Below are 24,781 nucleotides of genomic sequence, written 5' to 3' on the forward strand. Positions count from 1 at the left end.
AGGTCTTTGATGGTCTGCTCATTGCTCCACGATTTCCACCACTCCTTCGCCATGACTCCGCCTTTCTTCTGGGCGTCTCTCTTCGCCATTAGTCTGTCCTTGCTAAGGGGGTGGATGCGGTGGCGAGGGGATTGGTGATGATTTTTGGAGGAATAGGGTTCGGCAAGAGGAAGAAGGAGGTTGCGGCGGCGAATGACAATGGGGATCGGTAAAAGTAACTTATCAGATCTATATTATAAATAACAAAGAGCTCCGTCGTTTTGTCCGCCTGAGATTCTTGGGAGACGTGCGCACGCACCGCAGACGGTTGTTCACACAACCTCGAGATCTACGCCAATAAACGCCATCGTTACCAGTGTACGTGCCTCTTCGTTAATAGTGTAAGAGGGCCCACACTGACGCACCTCCATACAGGTGCCAAGCGACTGTTTGCTAGAAAAGAGCAAGAAGACAGAGTGACGTACTATACCCGTCTGCTTTTTTGACCAGACGTGTCAGACTGGACTTGGCAGAGAAAGGAGATAAATAGATACACCAAACAAATACACCAATGGCGTTTGTATTTTCTATACTTGTCTTGTGCTCAAGGATGGATCAGACTACTACAATGCTCGGGGACTGCCCAGACCACTGCCATGCTCGGGGACTGCCCAGACCACTGCCGTGCTCGTGGACTGCCAAGACCACTACTGTGCTTGGGGATTGCTCTGACCAAAGCCGTGCTCGGGGACTGCTCCGACCACTGCCATGCTCGGGGACTGCTCCGACAACTGATGTGCTCGGGGACTGTCCCGACCATTGCTTGGAGAATGGTTCTCCTCGGCTACATGTGATTTGTACTCATATACAGTTGAGAGACATTTATTTAGACCTTGCTACAAGGTTCATACCTCGCCTTCCAGCAAGCTCAGGGACTACGTCGGTACGATGCACCTGCCGGTGCATCTCATTTTTGTTTGTACGACAATTGGGATCTCAACTTAACTGGGAATTCTTTTTAGACCCTGGCACCACGTGCCTACGTCACCTACTACTAGGCTCGGGGACTAAGTGGGCACACTTCACCTTGCGGTGAATGTGTTGGTTTTTTCGACCCCTACGCCTCTGACGTTCAAGGACGCTATGCTTCAAGACCACTTACATTTCTTTCCAGAAATACAAGTGGGCACACTTCTCAGGACGGAAATCTTTTTCTTTTTTCTTAAGAGCACCATACATTCTTCGGACAACTTACTTCTCCGGTGATGACGGTGGTCAGAAATGTCAAGAACTCAAGCCATACTTGTCGGAGAAGGTTAAAATGGCGTGTCTCAGCATAATACATGGTGCTCAGGGACTAGCTGTGGGGGTATTAACCCCTATACCCTTACGGCTAAGCTTGGGCCGGCTCGGATCGATGGGTCCGGTCCACCCGAAAGACGACGTGCGGCCCAGCCAACCTGATCAGAGTCCCGCACAAGGAGTCAAGGCGAATTTGGCGATCAAGCAGGATCCTGGTAGGTTAGAATAGGAATCCTTATCCGGCCGCATATGGCAATTGTAACTGACTAGGATTCGTTTCCAGATCTGTAACCCTGCCTCCCGGACTATATAAGGCGGGCAGGGGATCCCTCTAAAAACATCTCTCATTGACATACAGCAATACAAATCAGACGTAGGACATAGGTATTACGCCTTCTTAGCGGCCGAACCTGGATAAAACCTCGTGTCTGTCTTGCGTCACCGTCTTGTTTGTGGCTTGCGCATCTGTCTGCCGATAATCTACTACCTTGGGCATACCCCTAGGTAGACTGTCGACCATATTTCGTCGACAGTGGCGGATATTATCAACGCCGGCACCAATGCGGATATAGATGACACGAGTCAGTACTTTGCTGATTATGAGGATATCCTAAATATCCCGGTGGTTGAAGATCAACAAATTGTCGCGCAAGAAAATACTGGCGAGGTATATTCGATTATCTATCATCTCTTATAGATGCATGCGTACGTATATTTGTTGTTAATCATTGTGTTTCTACTCATGTAGCCGGTCTCTGGATCTACATCAACCACCGGCAAGAGTAGGAAAGTCCGAGGGCCAAAAAAGTCATTAGAGGGCCGTTTCATAATATCATAATTCGACACCGACACCAACAAACCATTGGGACCACATGCTTAGACATATGTCAATCAATGTGGGTTCATTGTAAGGGATAGGATCCCAGTTAGTGCTCATGAATGGAAGCAGAAGATATCTGCTCCTAATGTTAGTTTTGTATCTGATCGTGACAAGAACCTACCTTGGAGAGATATCACTCAGCATTTCACATTACAAGTAGATGATGCTTTGAAGGAGCTAGTGAGGGATTGGATAATGAAGAAGATGGCAACATTGTTCTAGAGTTGGAAGAAGACATTGTATAAAAAGTTTATCTTGAAGAATGATACGCTGGATTTCAATGCTAAGGCATTTGTCAAGTTGGAGTCCCATTGGGATGACTTCGTACAATACAAGACATCTCAAGAGAGTGAGGAACGTGTGATGAGGAATCAACAGAATGCCCGATAGAAACAATACCATCATCGCATGGGATCAGGTGGTTATAGGAGTGCTATTCCCAAGTGGCAGAACCTAGAAGCAGATATTACTGCCAAGGGAATCATACATGAAACAATAGAGAAGAACTAGCCTCAACGCGCGAAGAATTGGTTCTACGCTCATGGGGGAAGCCTAGACCCAGACACTGGCAAGCTAATTTTTGGCCAAAAAATTGAGAGAGCAACACAGTTATTCAACCTGGATACAACACTTTCATGGTGGCTGTCGGGGTTGTATCTCCAATAGACCGAACGAATACACCAAGAATCTATGGGTCAGTTATTCAACCTGGATATGCTAGCGTCTCGGTCGATAGAGTGCTCAAAGGTTACAGCAATGTTCCTCTTGACATTGAAGGCGGTGATGGGGAGAAGACACTAGGAGAAGCAGAGAAGACATTTATTCAATGGCGCAAACGCTTCATCATCATTCCCGGGGCACCATCGCTTCCCCTACCTCACCCTAGGTATGAATGAAAGTGAATGAAATATTATTTTCCATTAATTTTATATTGGCTTCAAAAATAATTGACTCACAACTTGTTTTTGTAGCAGGGTCTCCCCCCAGCCTAGCCTAATCATTCATTCCCCATCTCATCACAGCGTCGTGGAGGGCGAGACGACTTCATCCCCACGGCGATCTCCAACTCCTACACCGGCCCCATCGCCTCCACAACGATCTCCAACTCCTACACCGGCCCCACCGCCTCCACAATGATCTCCAACGCCTCCACGCCGGTCTCCAACACTGGCCTCATCGCCTCCACACCGGTCCCCAACACCGCCCCCACCCCCTCCACAGCGACGCACTACAGAGACGTCTAAGGTCCTAGCGGCAAAGAAGACCCAAAAAAAAGAGTTATTTCTCAAGAAATACTTCCTAAAAAGACTGATGAGCAAATAGCAGCTGAAGAAGACAAAAAAGTGAAAGATTTTTTTTATAGATATCGAAAAGCAGAGACAAGCGAAGCTTAAGGAGAAGTCGTACTTTTACATACCACGAGATCTGCTGAGGCAGAAGGTCGAAGCTCACAAGAAAAAGATGCTTAAACTTCGTAAGCCTCCGCCACTATTAGACTATGACCGCTCCCTCATGAAGTCACATGATACAGATAAGAAAAGGAAAAGAGCATCAGGGAAGGATGTAACATAGCTCGGACAACAGAAACAACCAATGCAAAATCTTGTTGTTGCTAATGAATATGGTTCCAACATAGAAGTCTATTGACCAGACAACTCTAGAGAAGTGTCGGTTCAAGACCTTAATGCTTTTTTTGAACTAACTGGTTTAACCTTGGATCAATTGACGGGCAAAGCTCCAATCCAGAACCTGGAAGTTGATACCTGGAAGACTTATAAATTTGGCAAAAGTCTGTACAACCCTGCGGCTCTGAATGAATTGGGTACGCAAATGTACTTGCTCAACAAGTGGTACATGCAGGCGTGTGGCAGGGGTGAGGAGTGGATCTTTGTCAGATTTAGAGACCATCATTACTTTCGTGGCGATGACATCTTACATATTAGTTTCGAAGAATTGCATCAACTATACCACATGGACGCTCTGGACAAATCAATCATTAGCTGCTTTTGTTTGTAAGTGATTCTTACTTTTATTTAATAAACTCACTTCCATGCGTACGCGTATATAATTATCCTCACATATAACTTATATTTATATACAGATTCCAGATGTCAGAGCTCCAAAGAATACAAGACACTAGTGTTGGCTTCATTGATCCTTATATCGTATTCAAAACCGATATTATTGTCAAGGAGCAGTGGGTATCTGAAGCACAGAAGAATATCATGAGGTTCTTCGTGAAGCAGCACGACAAGACAACAATACTTTTCCCGTACAACTTTGAGTAAGTGTTAATAATAATGTAGTCTACACATTTTATGTAATATCAATACAACTTATATGCATGTACGTGTGCGTATAAACCAATGCAGGTTTTACTGGATACTCATTGTCATTGAGTTAAACTCAAGTCGGTTAGTAATCTTAGACTCGTTGAGAAAAGAGCGGGCACTATACCAAGATATGATAGACATTATCTAGAGGTAATTTCGATCTCTCGCGCACAACTATTATTGAATAGACTTTGCCATAATTTATTAACGATCATACATTATTGGTCGCACAGGTAAGGATGGCAACGGGTATATACCCGTCGGGTATCGCTGGAACGTTCTCTTCCCCGCTACGGAGAATTCATCCCGTCCCCATCCCCATTAACTGTCTCGGGTATAGATTCTTGCCCATCCCCGTACCCGTCGGGTATCGGTCGGGTAACAGATACCCGACGGGTACTGCATACCCGATAAACAAGGACACTTGGGGTCGCAGCTTTGCAATCGGAGACGTTTCTTCTTCATCCGGGTATAAGTGTCGGAGTCTCGGAGATGCCGAGGAGAAGGAGCGAGGTTGCGAGGAGGACGAGCAAAGGTGGCAGAGAGACCGAACTGAGGAAGCGAGGGGCACGAGCGCTCGTGAGACAGGCGTGCTTGTGCTGCTGGCGGAGATGGTGAGGAAAAATTGAACGAGGGTTCCTAGAACACACAAATTATATATATGACTGTTCAGATTTGGACCAAAATATCTATGTTGAGCTTCTTTGGGCCTAATACTCGCATGACAGCTCAAATAGTCGGGTTCCCCAACGGGTAACGGGGACGGGTAAACAGGGAACGTTCCCGTACCCGCTATACCCGTCGGGTATGGATTCTTGCCCATTTAGATGCCCGCGGGTAAAGATATGATCCCATCCCCGTCCCCTAATGGATCAAATACCCATCGGGTATCGGGTATCGGGTCCCCGTTGCCATCCTTACGCACAGGGTTTGGAAAGAGTTTATTTGGTAACACCGCAAGGATTGCAAGGCACCACTTAATGTAGTTAAAATACCAGTAAGTTGTACTATATATACTTCCTCACGTATTTAATTACTATATCGTACTTCAATTTACGTGTGAGATGATGAGAATAATCTTCTTCTCGTACAGTGGTGTTTACGGCAGCAACCAGATAATAACTTGTGTGGATACTACGTTTGTGAATTTATCACTGCACACATAAAAAGAACTCCTGAAGATGTTCTTAGAGTACGTATATATCAATTTTTTATTTATTTTTAAATGAATATATATATATATATATATATATATATATATGTATTAATACTTTTCCTTTTATTTCAAATGCAAGACTGAATGGTTGAAACAAAGGGTCATGCAAAAAGACCATCTGAAAGCAGTTCAAGAATCAATAGCAGGATTTCTTCTAGAAAAAGTGCTAAATCCCAACGGCGAGTTCTACTTTGATCCTAAGAAATAAATGATGTAAATTAAATGTTTATTGATATCGTTATTTTTGAGAACAAGATTATGAAAGTGTTGTATATATACATATATATATCTATAATATATATAGTTTTATACTTTATTCGAATATAATAATGCTCCAGATGAGAATTAGATGTAATTATATGTGTGCGTGTATTTATATTAGCAGCGTAGAATACGTACATAAAAACATATTATATATTAAACAAATATGTGTAACTGAACTGAAAACAAATTAAACAAAAAAAAGAAAAAGAAAATGAACATTTAGTCTCGGTTGGGGTTACCAACCGGGACTAAAGGGTGCGGCCACGTTTGCTCGGTTGGAGGGCCTTTAGTCCCGGTTGGTAACACCAACCGGGACTAAAGGTCTCTCTTTAGTCCCGGGATCGTTGTCCCGGCGCGGTAACCGGGACTAAAGGCCGTTACCGCCCGAAACAACAAGACCATCCTATAGTAGTGCACAATAGCCATGTCATCTCACTAACTTTCAATCTCTTAATTGCAAGCTATCTACGTACATAATCTCTGCCGAATTTTATTCTAAATTCTTCGTAAGTTCTGCATCAACGCGAGATGTATCTTCTAGTTCATTACAAGAGAGTGTTTATTGATCTCCGTTTTTGTCCCCGTGTAGGCTGAGAGAGTGGGGATATGAACTCATATACAGTGTGTGCATTACTTGCCTTGTTTTCCTAGGCCGAACTAGCATCATGGGTCCAAAGCTCCAAAGCAGGTTTTCCCACGCACATTTCAAGCCATGCTCGGTATGCACTTGTGTCTGGGCTTGAATTCTTGGTTAGCCCAAGGATCGACAATTGGGCTTCATAGGAATAGTAGTTTTCTCTCGAATTGTTAAGATGGTGTTTTACCTTGTGGCAAAAGATGGCGTTTCCATCCCGTGGGGCCCACCATTGTACGGCGTTGGTCCCATGCATCAATGACCCGGCGTTGTGTCCAACTGCCCATAGATTCTCGCTGGCTGAAATGGAGCTTGCAGCTGGCAAAACATGGCGAATATCACCATTGTGAATAAATGGACGGGGCTTTATCAAATCACAAGTTCAGCTCACGTAAGAGAGTATCAAATCCGTACCTTTATCTCAAGAAATTTCAGTATAATTTGTACTCTTTTTTCAGGATGGAAAGCTCAACAAAACATTGCGAAGAAGCCGCCATTCCCACTTGCATTGTAATGGACGGGACTCCCTCTGCAGCAGGCAGCCACGTTTGGCGAGGCGCCATTTCCGGCCACGTCGCCCGCCTCAGGGGACAAGTCACTGTTTGTTTAAAAACTTGCTTGGCCGCACATGATGTCAACCGATCTAGATTAAAAATACGTAAGCTAGCTAGAAACCGATCCAGTCACAAGCTAGCTAGCTAGCTAGTCAGGTTAAGTCGATGCAGCACTGGTTGCATATGCATGCATGGGATTCCATTGTTCTCGATCTTTAGATGGACAACAAATGTTTTGTTTATTAAGTAAGGTTAATCAGTGGCATCCTATGTGGAATCATCCCTGCTAAGCTAGTGCGTGTGCATGCATTATATTCACATGCATGCATCTGTTTCACCGTCTTTGGATGCTCATAGCTTCCTTTACTTTAATTGTTATGTACTATATTTTTTTGATGACATGTTCTTTATTTGAATTCTTTATTGTATGTGAGTGGCCTGGGTAGGTATATATACGGTTCGTTCGGTTGGGCGGCCGGGCCTAACTGTAACTGTCTTGGGGAAAGGTCAACTTTTATTTATTTTCGTTCTAGTAAATTTGAAGCTATACTAGGAGCGATCGCTGGCAGTGTCAAAGTGTTGGTCTGTTGGATATGAATATATATGATAGTTGTGACGTCAAGCACCAGCTAGGGCTCGCCGGCCGGCGAGAGGATGGTGGAGCGGGTGTAGATTATGGATTCACAGATGTAGATCATGAGGTCCATGTGATATGAGTGAATGTGTACTACTAAAAAGTAATTTTAGAAGACAGCCTCATTTATATGTAGAGGCGGTTCAAAATGTCTGTAACTCTAAATATACTAGTGAATTTCAGAGGAGGGCATTCATTTACGATGACAATCAATAAACACCGCCTCTATAAATAAGGATTATTTACTGATGCAACTCTCTTAAGAGGCCTCTTTTGAAAAACTGGCATAACCAATTACACATGGTGTGGTCCACATACTTTTTGGGCTTATATATCGCGTCTCCTAGCTAGGGTTCTTAGTCGTCGCCTCTCTCTCACCTCCGTGCTCATGCCCCTCCCACATCCACGCCTTGGGAGTGGGTCCACGACCTAATTTATGGTCGGAGCGCGATCCTCTCTCTTGACGATGAAGTGACTAAATGATGACTTCATCCTCAGGAGCGGGTCCACAATGGTGGAGTGAGGTTGCCCCGTTGCCCTTCCCACTTCATTAAGTATGTGACGACGGTGCAAGTCACCCCTGGCCCTAGCTCGCCAAATCCACGATGAAGGAGCCCATGGTGCACCCTGTGTCTACCTCATGTGGATCCATGTTGCAGGAGGTCACCTTCGCCCCTACCTCGCTGGATTCGCGGTGCTAGAGGTTTGCCCCGACCCCTAACCTCACTAGATCTGCAGTGGAGGAGGTTCCCTAAGCCCTAACTCATCGAATCCGTGGTGGTGAAGGCCACCGTGTTCTACCTTGCTCGATCTGTGTTGTAGAAGGTCTAACTCGCCGTATTTGGAACGGAGCAAGTGGCCCCTAGCCCTACCTTGCAAATCCGCAACGGGGGATGTTGCAAGTGTCCGCAACGGGCAGCGGTAGGGTTCCAACACAAAAGGAGCGGCAATTGTCGAACTATTCTTTTTGTTTCTTATGTGTCACTAATATAGATGGGGATGCCACCCGCCTCTGATATTTTCCATAACATGCCTCCGAAAACCAGTATTGTCCATCCCTGAAAAATATTTATGTAATAGCTAGTGTGAGATGCTTATGACAACATGTTAAGTTATACACTAATTGATCATCCTAAAAAAGTTATGCATAGATTATATTGGTTCTATTAATTGTCCAATGTATTGACTGTGACTCGCTTATGACATTTAATTAGTTGCAAGTGGCTCATGGAAATCGACTTCTAGGGGCGGTCCAGAAGTTTGAGCCCAGTTAGACATGAGGGGCGGTTTTATTCCAACAATTACTATATTTAAGAAATCAGATACTTTTATCAATAGGTGTATTTACTCGGTAAATATTGTTTTCCACAATGCAAGTCCATACGAAATCAAGAGTTCAAAATTGGCAATATGAAAGGTAGTAGACAAGCACATACTCCATTCATTTGAATTATTAGGCATATTTTATTTCGTTTTACAAACTACATCTAGTAATTTTAGACGAAGGATGGAGCTAGGGAGTATATGATCGAACATGTGCTAGCATTAAAAAGCCGTTGCCTCTAATGCAATGCAAATTTTCAAATACTGCTTTTGAGAGGGCTGCGTCTATGATGACTTTTTTTACGAGGGACAATGATTGGTTTTCTGTGGACAACTTCGCGCGATGTTCCACTTTCAAAGAGAGTGACTGGTTGTATATATGTAGGCATGCTTAACGTGTGAATTACATCAGAGTTCCACCTTTAGTCCCGGGATCGTTGTCCCGGCGCGGTAACCGGGACTAAAGGCCGTTACCACCCGGGACAACAAGTCCATTCTGTAGTAGTGTACACAACCGTACAACTTTTTCAAAGAGAAAAGGTTTCATTATTTTCATTTAAAAATAGGTGTTAGTGTGATTCTATTTATTTTGTTCCCAGAGTCAGTGCGTCGTTGACCTGTTGCTGCCGTAGTTTTGTTTTTATTTTTGTGAGCTCTGGCCAAATTGTTTTTATATAGTATATTCCAGTAGTTTTTTTTAGGGGAGTATATTCCAGTAGTGTTGGGCATGGAGAGTGGAGACGGACAAGATTGTACAAACGTTGTTGTCATCAATAAATTAGGATAGCTAGGTCCTCCACACAGAAAATGGGCCGTCCAAGTTAATTATTGGACCGGCAAGAAACCAGCCTGGCCAACCTGTACGTACGCCAAGTTAGATCATCGTGTACTATCTCGGCGTCAAGCCGCTATATGCGAATGCGCTATCCACTGCATCTGCATGCATCATATCAGATCTGTGGTCTATATTTAAAGAGAAAATACATGCGTGTACCTTTTGTATCTATATAGGAATACATTAATAATAGGCTTTATATATATAAATACGGAGTACGGGATTAAGCACAATAAACATGTGGTTACATACTAAGCTCGAAAAGTGAGAGAGGGTTAAGATACGGCGCCAAAGCATGCATGGAGGCCGTCTCAGTGCAAAAAGATTCGATGCCACTGGCTGAATGCCAAATGAAGCCATGCAGGAGGACCGTGGATTGCTTGGCGTGGCGCGCTGCCTCTCTACCAATTCCAAACGATAATTTTGTCCACGGGACACTCATAAAGAGTGGATTTATGTGCAGCACACTCAATTCGTCAATTTTATCCGCTGGACATCGTGATTTTGTGCATTTTGCCTCCAACACACCAAAGCAAATAAAATGACCAGCTAGCCCACGGGCCCACTATCCATCCCCTTCGCATTTCTCCCTCTACTAATCTTCTTTTCTCCTCCCGCAGCCAACAATTGTGTTGACTTCACCAGGCATGTGATCTCTCTTTCACTGTTGAGTAGTACAGTACATCATCAAGAACTCTTGATTCCAATTGAGGGCGGCACGCTGTTGCTACTGCAGTCCGAATTAACAAGAAGTGGAGAAGGAGAGTATAAAACGTATGAGCAGCACACAGATTTTACAAGGCTTCGAGTTGTTCTTGACTGGAATGCTTGTCACCTTTGAAAATAATAGTCTAATTTACACTTAAAAAATAAAGACAACAGCTCAACTTGGATGAAAGAGATTTATCAATCTAAAGATTTGATGTGGCCTGTTCTATTGGCGTGCATAGGTGATCATTTTCCTGAGGCGCTTGTTTCCTACATAACACCAATTCGTGATTAACAAAAAAAATGAGGAAAGTGACAGAAAATTTTGATAAAGTTTAATCAACAAAACTTCTCAGCCCACTAACTTAATACCTAGCACAGTTGTAGATGGATCAAAAGAAATCTATTCTTGAGAAATGAGTGGAAGGGGAGGAACGGGGAAAGAGTCAAGGGCAAGATGGTCCTTTAACTGGGTGTGGTGTGTTGTGGACAAAAACAATGCTTTTGCAGTGTGTTTGTGACTAATTCAATGAGTACAGTGTGCTACACACAAATCCACTCTTTATGAGTGTCCTGTGGACAAAATTCTCAATTCCAAACAGACGGGAAGAAGTGATCCAAATCACGCTTTTGACTTCCCGGCCACTCTATGCATTGCCAACCCTACTACTGCGCTAGTAGTCGCTGTTATGGTAACTGAAACATACCTACAAGTACAAGCTGTAGATCGATCACCTCCGTTAGTTGAACATGCATAGAGAAGTTGCTCACGAAAATCCGTTTTCTACAACAGAGGCGCGCGGGTGAGGGTCCTAATAAAGCTAATAAGCACCTGACTCTCCAAAAGATCGACTCTCTCTATCCTTTCTGGTCTATAGATACTGAGATTTTAGTAAAAAAACTATAAATATAGAAAAATATGTTGGAGGGTACAGAGATATAGAAAACAATTTTTTTCTTAAAAAATAACTCTCTAAATAGTGATGTAATTAGATTTTTAAAATAATTTTGGATCGATGCCTCTTCTTTAAAGATGTCAGATTATATATCCATTATCTAAAGAATTTCCTCCATGAGTCGTGGATTTCATAAGCTGCAGGTTTGCGGCTAGCTGGTCTGAAAGCTAATAGAATTTACTTTTTCCCCTGAAAACAGTTTTCAATTGCACTAGTTTTGGGATGACACAGTAACTAACTTGCAAGATCATATACTGAATAAACGCATCAGATCAGTTATATATTGCATCACTCACTACTGGAGGCCGCGGCTTTGCCGAGTGTTTTTACACTCGGCAAAGAGCCCCTTGCACTCGGCAAAGTCCGCTCGGCAAAATTTTTTGCCGAGTGCTTTTTATCGGGGCACTCGGCAAAATAAAAAATAATTTTGTCGAGTGCACATCGGCCGTTAACGGTTATTTTGCCGAGGGTCTGACCCAGCACTCGGCAAAAAAAATTTATTTTTTTAAAAAATTACTTTGCCGAGTGTCCAAGTCCAGGCACTCGGCAAAGTTTTTTAATTATTTTTTTTTAAAATTACTTTGCCGAGTGCCCCTGTGGCACTCGGCAAATTTTTTTTTATTTTTTTAGAAAAAATTACTTTGCCGAGTGCCCCAGCCCAGGCACTCGGCAAAGAATTTCTGGATTTTTTTTAAAAAATACTTTGCCGAGTGCCCCTGCTTAGGCACTCGGCAAAGTTTTTTTATTTTTTTTAAAAATACTTTGTCGAGTGCCCCTGTCCAGACACTCGGCAAAGTTTTTTTTTAAAAAAAATACTTTGCCGAGTGCCCCAGCCCAGGCACTCGGCAAAGAATTTCTGGATTTTTTTGGAAAAAACTTTGCCGAGTGCCTTGTCCATGGCACTCGGCAAAGACCCCGAGAATTGTATTTTTTTTACATTCCATTGTAACAGACAATATATATATATATACACCAATCATCACATCTATATCACCAACATGCATTATATATCACAAGCACACGCATATTTAATAAATCCATCGAAAATCCATCACAAATGCACCAAAGTTCAACATCACAAGTTTATTATTACAAGTTCAACATCACAAAGTTCAACATCTCTACTGCGGCGACGGAACTACAGGTGTGGCCCCTGGACAGCGGTGAAGGACCGGACTGTGGTGAAGGGTTGACGTGATCAGCCGCCGGTGACACGCTAGCGGGATTGTTTGAACCCGCCGACGGAGGCTGCACAAAAGAGAAGAGATTGCATGTGTTAGACTAAAAATTGAAAATTTCGGCAGCACCTCCCCTGCACGGGGAGGTTTCCAACCTGCAAGAAACAACGGCACGAAGGCCGACAATCCCAACAGCACGAAGGCCGAAAATCACAATGGCACGAAGGCCGACAATCCCAACGGCACGAACGCATTAAACTTCCATACTCACAGGAGTAAAGTGTCGAACCGGAGCTGGAGTTGGCAACTGCACTTGGACACCCGATGCTTGCCCGATGGTTTGCATGATCTGATACATGTCCGCCATCTGCTTCTTCGTGGCCTCCAGCTCTGCGGTCAGGTGCGCTTGCGTCTCCCTTGTCTCCGCCAGCTCGGCCTGCAGTGTTTCAATCACATGTTTCAGTATTGCAAATCTGATCAATGTGTGTAACGTTCAATGTACGACGAGTGAAACCAGAATTACCTGAAGTTCGTCGACCCACGATAGTGTTGGAGTAGGCCGTGCATGTATGGGAAGGCTTCTGGCCGTGCTCCGTGCCCTCACGTCGGAGAGAGAGGGTGCAGAGCTCGAGGAGGCAGCGCCGTCAGCAATCCACAACCGCCCATGCTTCCTGCCTTGCCCCAGCCTCACGATCACCTCTGTCTCAAGGGGCTTAGTGCTCAGATTGTGATCTGAGCCACGGAGCGCCCTAACCGCCTCCGTGTAGTCTCTGACCTTAGCGTGGACGCTCGGGTCAGAGTAAGCCTGGGCAGGGGCATCCGGGTTGAAGATGACACCGGATTTCACCGGGCCCATGTGGGACACAGCCCATGCCCCAAACTCTGACATCGGCACATCCGGGTGTGCCACCTCCTGCGAGAAAGACGGCAAGATGATTAGAAATCAGGCAAAATTGAGCGTTAGAATAGATAAATGACATCTCGTACAAGTGCCCGCTTGAATGCGGGGAGGTTGCGGCTGCCTTGGTGGTGAGTTGGAGCGGTCCTCAGTGCCCGCTTCCACTTGCCTTGCTCGTGCTTTGCGATGTACGCCGGGTCAAGGTACCTGTCCACGATCCTCGACCATGCCGATCTATGCGACATGCACCACGAGGCCGGCACCTACACATCATCAAGTGTTTGATATATAAGAAGATCAATTCTGGACCTACTAAATCTCAAAACGAATTAATATTATTCACCTACCTGAAGGTACTGCTCCTTGGTCAGCGCCACATTTCTTGTGCCGGTTTTGTTGAGGGGCTCTTTCTTGATGGACCTATAGTAGTCGACGTGGGCCTAGAGTTGCGCCTCGTGAATCATGTCGCCGACGTACTTCTTACAGGCTCTGTGTGCCGTCTGATCCGCCAGGGTCTCTCTACCTTCTTCGGCCTTGAAGTACCTCTGCATACAAACACGATGTATCCGTTCATTATTTCAATAAAAAACTTAAGCAATAGAGGAGATGTATTGAGCTATGTTGTGAGACACTTACCCAAAAGTCCACCAAAACCCGCTCCTGCTTGTTGTCCTGCTCATCATCCGAGCCGAGCTTGTACCTGTCCCACGACCAGGCCGGCTCCCACCTCCCCTCTTTCAAGTCCACAAGGCCGGGGAAGTGTTTCCTGCACAGACATCCCAGGACGGTAGCGGGGGTGCGTGGGGGGTCAAGAGCACCCGACAGAACTAGCCAGCCCCTGCACAAGTGATTACGAAAAATTATCAGTTTCTCTTTTGATTTTCAACGTATCATATGAAGTACTAGTGATAACATCTATAGTTACTTACCTTCTTCCCACAGGACGAACCAGTGGGCGTCGGTCAGGAAGCGGAACCGGAGGAAGGCTTGTGGGACCTCGCAGGTAGGGAGCCAAGAAAGCAGAACTGTCCTCCGTCTGCTGAGTCCCCTCGTCCCCCGACGGAGTGTCTGTGGTCGTGCCCGTGGCCGCCACGTGCTCCTCTGGGGTAGGAGACGGGTCCTCTGGCTGGTCGAGAGCCGGGGGAGGAGGCGGGTCCCTCCTGGGGCGACCCCGGCCCCTCCCCCTCCCCCTCCCCATGCTGGGGCGACCCGGGCCTGCTCTCGCCGCTGGGGGTGAAGACGTCCCCTCGCCTCCATCAGGAGGGCGTAGCCTCTAGTACACCGAGAGCACCTGCCTCGGTGAACGGTTGCCCACCATCTTTGTTCTGTCACCTGCAATGTACAAAGAATGAACAACAAGCGTTAGTACATACATGTCAAATAGTTCAAAATGAATAAACATAACAAAATTTAATAAAAAACATAGTATTACATGGTTTAGGAATAATCTTCATGATTGGGGTCATAGGTCTCATCATCACTGTCAAAATTGTCCAAATGGGCAACACTATTCAAAGGTTCTGTGTCTTCTTCATTGTCTTTGCCTAAATGGAATCGCTCAAGCATTTGAATGTCCTTCGGATTTAGCACTACATCTCCAGGGTCCTCGTCATCAACCGTTTCATTGTCTACTTCCATGGCGGTCGTCACACCGGGTAAGACTATCTCAAAGCTCCCTTGTAGCTCATCTGCTTGATAGAACTCTCCATCATATGTGTTTGTGTCGAAGGTGTAATCTTCATCGTTTGGAACAGGTAGTTTACCGTGCGAAGATACCTAGTGCACAATAGACCAACCCTTAAGATGGTCTTTGTCTTGGCACGCGTATGGCGTATGATACACCTGCACGGCCTGTTGAGCCACAATATAGACATCTTTTCCTTTATAGACAGAATCATGCCTAATCTTGACTAGCCCAAGATGAGGGGTCCGTCTCGTTCGTGCAGGATCAAACCAGTGGCACTTGAATATGACAGGAGTAAGAGGTACCCGACCCTCATATTCAAGTTCATAGATCTCCTCAATTATTCCGTAGTATTTGACGTCATTAGTGCCCGGCGTAAAAACTTGGCTGTTGGTGGTTTTCCGACCGGGCCGAGTCTGCTCGTGTCTTGATGTGTGGAAGCGATATCCGTTCACATCATAACCGGTATATGACTTCACCCTTAACTTGAAGCTGTTTGCAACCTATCTCAACTCGTCACTCATGGACGCATTGGTTTGCGCCTGCAAGCTCAAGCATGATACATCGTTATACTATTGGAACGTACAAGCTACTAAGGAATATCGACGAACGTACGACCTTTTGTTTGAACCAAGAAATGAAATCAGGCCTCCCAGCTCCTGCACCCTCTGAAAGAAGGGTATCATGTTCGTGCGAGGTAGGATCCCTTGATTGATGCCACTCTTGACGAACAAATTCCCTGTACCAAAGAGAATCAATGGGGTTCGATACAGAACAGTGACGTCGTATTGAAACAAGTTCGTTAAGAACTTACTTAATGAATGGCGCAACCTCGACAAGGTTGGTGAACACATATAGCGTGATTCTGCGCCACTCTTCTGGATCCAATCTCTTGGGGGTCGATCCACTTGCGCTGCCTACTTGGCATTTGAAAAGGCTGAGGGTCGATTCAACTTCGCCAGCATTGTAACGAGGGGGTGGATTATGCTTGCAAGGAAGGTTCGGCTTGTAGTAGGATGTCGTGAAGTTTGCAACCTCCTCCCAAATGCTTGCCTCTGCAATGGAAGCCTCAATTCTAGCTTTATTTGTACATTTCTTGCGAAGAGTCTTTAGACATCGCTCGATTGGACAGCACCAACGGGCCTGCACGGGCCCCCCAACCGTGCCTCGGTCGGGAGGTGCACAATTAGATGCTGCTTCGGCAAGAAGAAGCCGGGTGGAAAGATCTTCTCAAGCTCATAGACCAACTTAGGTGCCATAGTTTCCAATTCTGTAATGATGGTCGAAGATAGCTCCTTGGCACAAAGCTGGCGAAAGAAGTAGCTCAACTTTGCCAGCACTAGCCAGACATGCTCAGGGACATAGCCTCGAACCATCGACGGAAGTATGTGCTCAATTCATATGTGGTAGTCATGACTCTTCATCCCATTGACTCGCAGAGTCTCTAAGTTCACTCCCCTGCTCAGATTCGCTACATACCCATCAGGGTACATTAAATTCTTGATCCATTGAAGTACTTCCCTCCTTTGATCGATTTTCAAGACATAGGGGGCCCTAGGCCTTCTCCACTGCTTTCCTGTTGCAGGAGGCCGCATCTCTAGGTTTGGCCTATCGCACAACGTCGCCAGGTCCACTCTAGCCTTAGGGTTGTCCTTAGACTTGTCAGTATCCATGAGCGTTGCCCAAAGTGCCTCGGCGATATTCTTTTCAGTGTGCATGACATCAATGTTATGGGGCAGTAGGAGGTCATCGAAATAGGGGAGCCTCGTCAAGCCGGACTTATGAGTCCACATATGTTGCTCACCATATCCCACGAAACCACCATCTTCGTTGGGCATGAGAGCATCTATCTGAGCATGAATCTCTGCCCCAGTCCTCAAGTACGGTCTAGGGTCCATCGCTTTGACACCTTTCGTAAAGCTCTTGACGTCTTCTCTGAATGGATGGTCAAGAGGGAGGAATTGACGATGTTTGTCGAACGACGAATACTTGCCACCCTTCTTCAACCATATGAACCTCACAACTTCCTTGCATATTGGGCATGGGAACTTCCCCTGAACACACCAGGCGCACATTAACCCATACGCTAGGAAGTCATGCAGGGAGTAGTGGTACCAAACGTGCATTTTGAAGCTAGTCTTCATAGCTCGGTCGTATGTCCACACCCCTTTGACCCAAGCATCGATCAACTCATCTATCATAGGCTCCATGAAGACACCCATATTACTCCCCGGGTGTCCAGGGATTATCAACGATAGGAACATGGTATGTCGTTGAAAGGAGACGCCGGGGGGGGGGAGATTCAGGGGGATGACGAACACGGGCCAACATGTGTATGGTGCAGCCATCATGCCATATGGATTGAACCCATCTGTTGCCAGCGCGACACATACATTACGAGCCTCCTCTGCTTTGAGAGGATGCCGTGAATTGAAGTACTTCCATGCATCAGCATCGGATGGATGTACCATCTTCTCAGGATTGTATCGTGTGCCGTTTTTGTGCCATGTCATCTATTTCGCGGATTCCTTGGTCATGAATAGCTGTTGGAGCCTCGGCAGGAATGGAAGGTGTCGTAGGACTCTCATGGGGATCTTAAGCTGCCTCTTCTGGCCATCGCCTGAGTCTACCTCCACGTACCTGGAGGATTTACACTTCGGGCAGTACTTTGCATCCGCGTGTTCTTTCCTAAATAGGATGCACCCCTTCGGACACACATGTATCTTGTCATATGGCATCTTAAGTGCAAGAAGAAGCTTCTCTGACTCGTACAAGTTCTTCGGCATAATGTGTGTCTTTGGTAGCATATCGCTCCACATGGCCACCATCTTGTCGAAGCCTTCTCGACTTAGGTTTAACTCGGCCTTCAACCCCATTACGCGACCAATGGCGTCCAGCTGAGAAACATTAGTATGATAATGAAGGGGTCTCTGTGCCGAGTCCAACATCAGGTAGAAGGCATCTGCGGCAGCCTCCATCTCCTCCTTGTCACGTCCTTCAGCGAACTAAGCTTGGTGCATGTCATCCAGCATGTCTGCTACCCCGGCATCATCATCGAAAGCCTTGAGCCATGGTCTCACCACCTCCTCCCTGATACGATCGGCTTCACCATGGTGGATCCACCGGTGGTAGCCCGGAGTAAATCCAAACTTCACAATATGTTTACCCATGGTTAACCTATCTTTCCTTCTTTTGTTGTCACAACCGCTGCACGGACAAACCACTAGAGAATGGCCTCCGACACTCTCACCAAATGCATGCTGTAAGAATTCTTCGACCTTGACTATAAACAGCAAGTCGTAATCGTGCTCGTCTCTCCGGAGCGTGTACATCCACTCACGGTCCTCCATCCTTTAACAGACGTATCAGCACATATGAGTCACCATCAATTGCATCTACGCGGTGTCTCTACCCTCTAATAGGTGAGGATAGGTCCTAATCCCACCCATGGATCCGTAGATGAGGTTAGTTTCCATGCTCCGCTCCTATCTGAGACGGAATTTTGGCAGCACCTCCCTGCTGTTCTCCCGATACACGTCCTGCAAGGGAGAGTGTGTATCCGAAGAACAACAGGGGGTGATGCCGAAACACCGTCTCGGACCGAAGCGGACCATGGAAACTAACTCATCTACGCATCCGCGGGCTGTCCAAAAAACGTGGACAATCTGAAACAGAAATGCTCGCAGATATGCAAAGATCTGCATACCTCCAAAGATATCTCTTTCGGACGGGAGACGCCTAACTAGGCTACACCGATCTACGACGACAGACAAGCGGAAAAAGAGATGATTTATACCTAGGGTGTCGGTGAAGTCAGGCTAGCGAGGCAGTGGCGAGTCGACGCAGTGGCGAGGCGACGCAGTGCAGGCAGACCCACGACGCCGACGAAAATGATCGGGGACCTCCGGGTAACCTCCGACAGGTCCTGCTCTGCAAAAGAAGAAACACGACACTATAAGTTCAAAATTTCGGCAGCACCTCCCTTGCACGGGGAGGTTTCCAAAACCTGCAAAAAACAACGGCACGAAGGCCGACAATCACAAACGGCACGAAGGCCGATAAGAACAGCGGCACGAAGGCCGACGTCACAACAGCACGAAGGCTGACAAACGGAGAAAGGGTGGATATACCTTGCCCACGCTCGTAGGCGGTTCGGTGACGGTAGGGGCGTCGGCGGGACGGGCAACGGAGAAGACGGCCGAGGCACCTCCTCCTCCCCTCTACCTCAGCTTCCTCCCCCTCTCCCCTTCTCCTCCTCCTTCCTCTCCTCCTCCTTCTTCCTTTTTCTTCTCTTTTTTCCTTCTCCTTTTCTTCCTTTTCCTTTTCCTTTTCTTTCTTTCTCCTCTTTTTTCTTCCTTCTTCTTCCTTCTTCTCCTTACTGCTGCTTCCTCCTCTTTCTTCCAAGCCGGCGGCAAGAGCAGGGGCGCACGGGGCCGGCACGTGCAGGGGAGGACAGCCGCGCGCGTCGCAGTTGGCAGCACGTGCGGACGACGGCGGCGGGCCGCGCTTACGGCGCGGCGCGGCCGGGCTGGGGGGTACTCGGGGGTGGGGGCGCGCCGGTGGCGGGGGCTCGCCGGCGTGGGCGCGCCGGGGAGCCGCGCGGCCGTGCTGGGGTGCTCGGGGGCGGGGGATCGCCGGCATGGGCGCGCCGGGGAGCCGTGCGGCCGGGCGGCGCGGCGGGGCTGGGGGGTACCTCGGGGGCGGGGGCGGGGGGCGGGGGCGCGCGGTGGCGCGGTCTCGCCGGCGTGGGCGCGCCGGGGAGCCGCGCGGTGGGGCTGGGGGTGTTCGGGGGCGGGGTCTCGCCGGCTGGGCGCGCTGGGGAGCCGCGCGGCCGGGCTGGGGGGTGCTCGGGGCGGGGGCTCGCCGGCGTGGGCGCGCCGGCACGGCGGAGCGGCGCTGGCCGGCAGGGGAGGCGTGGCGGGCGTCGGGGTGCTCGGGGGCGGGGTCTCGCCGGCGTGGGCGCGCCGGGGAGCCACGCGGCCGGGCTGGGGGCTGCTCGGGGGGGGGGGGCGCGGTGGCGGGGGCTCGCCGGCGTGGGCGCGCCGGCGCGGCGGAGCGGCGCTGGCCGGCAGGGGAGGCGCGGCGGGCGTCGGGACAGAGCAGGCGGCTAGGGTACTGGGGGTGGGGGGATTTTGGGCCGGCGGTTTTATTTTTTTTTAAAAAAAAATTTGCCGAGTGTAAGCCCCTTGAGCACTCGGCAAAAAAAAAATTTAATTTTTTAAAACTTATTTTGCCGAGTGCCAGCGTCAGGCACTCGGCAAATTTTTTTTTATTTTTGAAAATCAGCTTTGCCGAGTGCCCCCCATGGCACTCGGCAATTTTTTTTTTATTTTGGGCCCAAATTTTTTTCTGTGGCCTTGTGACAGTATTTAAAACTCTATTTTAAAATTTGGGGCAATTTTGACTTTTTTTGATATATTTCATTAGTTTATTTCGTTTCGTCTAATTGTTTGGGATATTTCAAATTTGAACTGTAGGTACATGGAATAATGAACTTTGGTCATCCAAAAATTGATACTCATGATATTTATGGTATGTTTAGGCCGTATGCAGAAAGTCACATGAAATCTCGAGTATCTCGTTGACGTAACATGTCGAGGTACTTGCCGGAAATGTGATTTTAAATTATATAAAATGCAAACGAAGTCCGAAAATCATGAAACTTGTCGAGGCGTCGTGTTATCACATGTGGAGGCTGTGGTAAAAAATTGTAAAGGTTTCGAGCAAATTGTGACGTCGGATGCCAAAAACTCAGGTTTTTGGCATCCGACGTCACAATTTGCTCGAAACCTTTACAATTTTTTACCACAGCCTCTAGGGGGCACTCGGCAAAGCTGATTTTCAAAAATAAAAAAAAATTTACCGAGTGCCCAAGGTTTACACTCGGCAAAATAAGTTTTTAAAAATAATAATTTTTTTTTTGCCGAGTGCCATCCGTTAGGCACTTGGCAAAGTCTGACGGTAGATGCCCGCCGTCACGGGCCGGCCACCTTTTGCCGAGTGGAACTTTTGCCGAGTGCCGCGGCACTCGGCAAAGCCTAGATTTGCCGAGAGCCAGGCTTTGCCGAGTGCATGGCGCTCGGCAAAGCCACCTTTGCCGAGTGCTTTATTTTGCCGAGTGCGGCACTCGGCAAAATATTTCTTTGCCGAGTGCCCCGATAAAAAGCACTCGGCAAAGTCTTAGGCACTCGGCAAAGTACAGTTTTCCAGTAGCGACTCCTACCTAGAGTCTTTCTCGATCATACTATCTGATATTTCTCCCACTAGCTCTATATATATATACCTCCTATGCAGCAGCCAAATAATGGAGCAAGTAGGTAGGTAGGCAATGCAAGTTCAAGCTCGAGCCGAGGTAGTAACCAAAAACGATCAGGCACGAGGAAAGGCCGCCGGCCGGTACCAGCCGCCCTCTGTATAGACCGCGTAGAAATCTGGTGTCGTGCTGGGCCTCAGACGTCGCAGTCATCGCTTGTAGTACCTTCCATCCATGCCACTGGCCGAGGTGAGATACCATGGGTTTGTCCGCCACAAACATATATATCACGCACACTGCACACGGACATGACAAATTCATCGATCGATATATCGCTGCCTAAACCAACACATATATGCCTCTGCCTAACTGCCCACGTACGTAGGTAACGCACCGTTTATATATACAGAGACCCACTAGAGCAAGTTAAAGCTAGGAGAAGCAACTATTTCAGTTTTCATCCCGCATCAATTCCTTATGAGAGCATGTTTTAATGAATCTATTTGAAAATACCCTTTTGGCACAAAACAGCTTTAAACAACTCGTAAATCTCCACTTGGGCAAAGAAAAAAGAAATCCAAGCTACCTATGGCACCAAGCATAATACTAGGGACAAATTTTGACCAGTAGCGTCAACTGTCAAGAGAACTTGTGTCCCCTGGTGGCAGCGACGGGGAGGATTTTGTCTGCCCGCTGAAGGCTACGTGGAGAAAATCCAGGCAGAAAATCCCATGTTTGCATACGAGGATAACCACAGTTACATTTTTTGTGGCCTTCAAGTGCTGCGCCGACATGCACGAGATGGAACGGGGAAAGCGACTCCATCCAGCATCCATGGATGGATGGATGAACAGCATGTGCAAGCCACACCATGCATCCGTGACCGACGTGCCTTTCTTCGAAACCAGGATCTGGAACAACCAACATACGCGATATGGAGACTATCCCATTATTAATTAAGGCCTCGATCGATTGTATGGGATTGATTCCCTGCCACACCGTTTCTTCACTAATTTCTATAACGCTGGAACCGTTCCTAGCGCGCGTTCCGGGGGTAACCAAACAGAGCCTAACTGCCGCATTATTCGTGATAGCTTTGTCCAAACATACTACTCTTTAATAAAGGGTGTGTTTAGTTGGTGGAAAAGTTGAAATTTGGGTACTGTAGCACTTTTGTTTTTATTTGGCAAATAGTGTTCAATTATGGACTAATTAGGCTCAAAACGTTCGTCTCGCGATTTTCAACCAAACTGTGCAATTAGTTTTTTTTCGTCTACATTTAATGCTCCATGCACGTATCGCAAGATTCGATGTGACAGGTACTGTAGCACTTTTTTGGAACTATTTTTGGAACTGAACACGGGCAAAGTCACAGTGGAACCTACTGTACAAGATAACATATGGCAACTCTTCAATCTCACATGCACCACACCACACATGACACAACCATGGTCAATGGGTTGTGGGCCTCCGTCCTTGCAGCTGTAGCGTATGCCTCTGCAAATGCTCTGGCGTCACTTGATAATCGCCCGGGGACAAAGACCAGGAAACCCGAAAAAGTTGATCAATGGATAGCTGGATGACCTGTATTAGGAGTTTCTTTTTCACTCACATCATCATGGGATACATCGACCTGTTTTGAGAGTTTGCACCTCCTAACTTGAACTCTTTTCTTACCACATTTATATGTTCCAAATGTGCTTTACTAGTGTGGCTTACCTCTTCTGCGGTACGTAGCTAGCAGTAGTCAATATAACTAGCTCTAATTTGATGATCTCCGTGAGTTTGGATAACACTAGATAAACTTAAATGCACACCTTATTAGTTAGATGTAATGAGACTTCAAGTAGAACCAAAGGTTAAGTTTCTAGCTAGCAACTCAACTTACATCTCTTCCTCTTGGGAGGCACTCAAGTTACCTACAAGTGGAATGAAGTCCAGCAGTAGCGTGGCTATGAATTTTCAAAGCTATCAGTTTCAAGATGTTTATAGGTGTATGATTCACTAGCAAAAACCTTTGAAAGGATAATAGTTTAATGAAGTGAGCGTAGCTAAGTTTAAGTTTTTGACTTGGCATGAATACTTGTTTTTTATTCTAATTTAATTCAAGAAGTAACAACCCTATTCTTTATGTAGCATGTGAATGCTAGCAAGTGCATGTTTGTCGACAACAAAACGCTTATAGTAATTTTGTCAATCTCGTATGTGCTACTAATATACTAGAGTTAGCCATTGTTCTCCTTGCATTTCAGAACAAAATGCATCAAGATCCTGCTGCACAGGCATCGAGTGCACAAAGGGGGTACACGCCCTTAAAGGAAAAAATAACTTTTCCGCTGTGACACTTCTCCAGTTCAAGCGATCCTTCCTCTTCAACTAGTCCACAAACACATTTGCTTCACGGGAAGCAGGCACTGACTATTGCCTCTAGGAGGGTGTTGGCTATGCCAGTGTCTCTGACCACGTCACTGTTCTTGACCTCAGTAGTCATGGCTTATCAACTACAGTTTTGACGGAGCGCTCTTCAACCTCACCTCACTCCAGTGACTTGATCTGAGTAAGAGTGACTTTGGTGGATCCCATATTTCGGTGGTTTGCTTTGAGAGGCTTTTGATACTCACACACCTCAGCCTTTCTTATGTAGAGGTTTCTATGGATGAATTCCAATTATGTTTGGCAAACTCCTGAGTGTCACATCGTTGGATGTTTCTTCGATCCATAGCATTGATGGTGCTAAAATAGACACACTTTATAATGTTGTTGATAGCTATAATTTTTTGCTCCTGCAAGAGCCTAGTTTCAAGACACTAGTGTCAAAACTCACAAATTTGAGAGAGTTCTACCTTGACGGAGTGAACATATTGGAAGATAACCGGGCCGGGGCAGAACTCTTGGAAAAATTTGTTCCTCGTCTTTAGGTTCTTAGCATGGAATATTGTAGTCTTGTTTGTCTATACATTACTCCATGTCACTTCTCCCCTCAATTGAAGTAATCAATCTCAAAGTGAATGGAATTTTCGGTGTGGTTCTAGAACGTACTCTATGTATATTTTCTCAATTTAAGAATTCTTTAGCTTTAATAGTTTGAGAGTAGGTTTCCTCCCAGAATCTTTCAACTAAAGAATTCAGGAGTACGGATGTGTCAAATAA

At 46.5% G+C, this 24,781-nt stretch overlaps 1 pseudogene; it reads right to left on the reverse strand.

The window, feature by feature from the left end:
- Positions 1 to 14,967: 14,967 nt before the first annotated feature.
- Positions 14,968 to 19,251, reverse strand: LOC136451347 (uncharacterized; annotated as a pseudogene).
- Positions 19,252 to 24,781: the final 5,530 nt, after the last annotated feature.

Source organism: Miscanthus floridulus, chromosome 1 (genome assembly GCF_019320115.1).
Source record: "Miscanthus floridulus cultivar M001 chromosome 1, ASM1932011v1, whole genome shotgun sequence".
NCBI lineage: Eukaryota > Viridiplantae > Streptophyta > Magnoliopsida > Poales > Poaceae > Miscanthus > Miscanthus floridulus.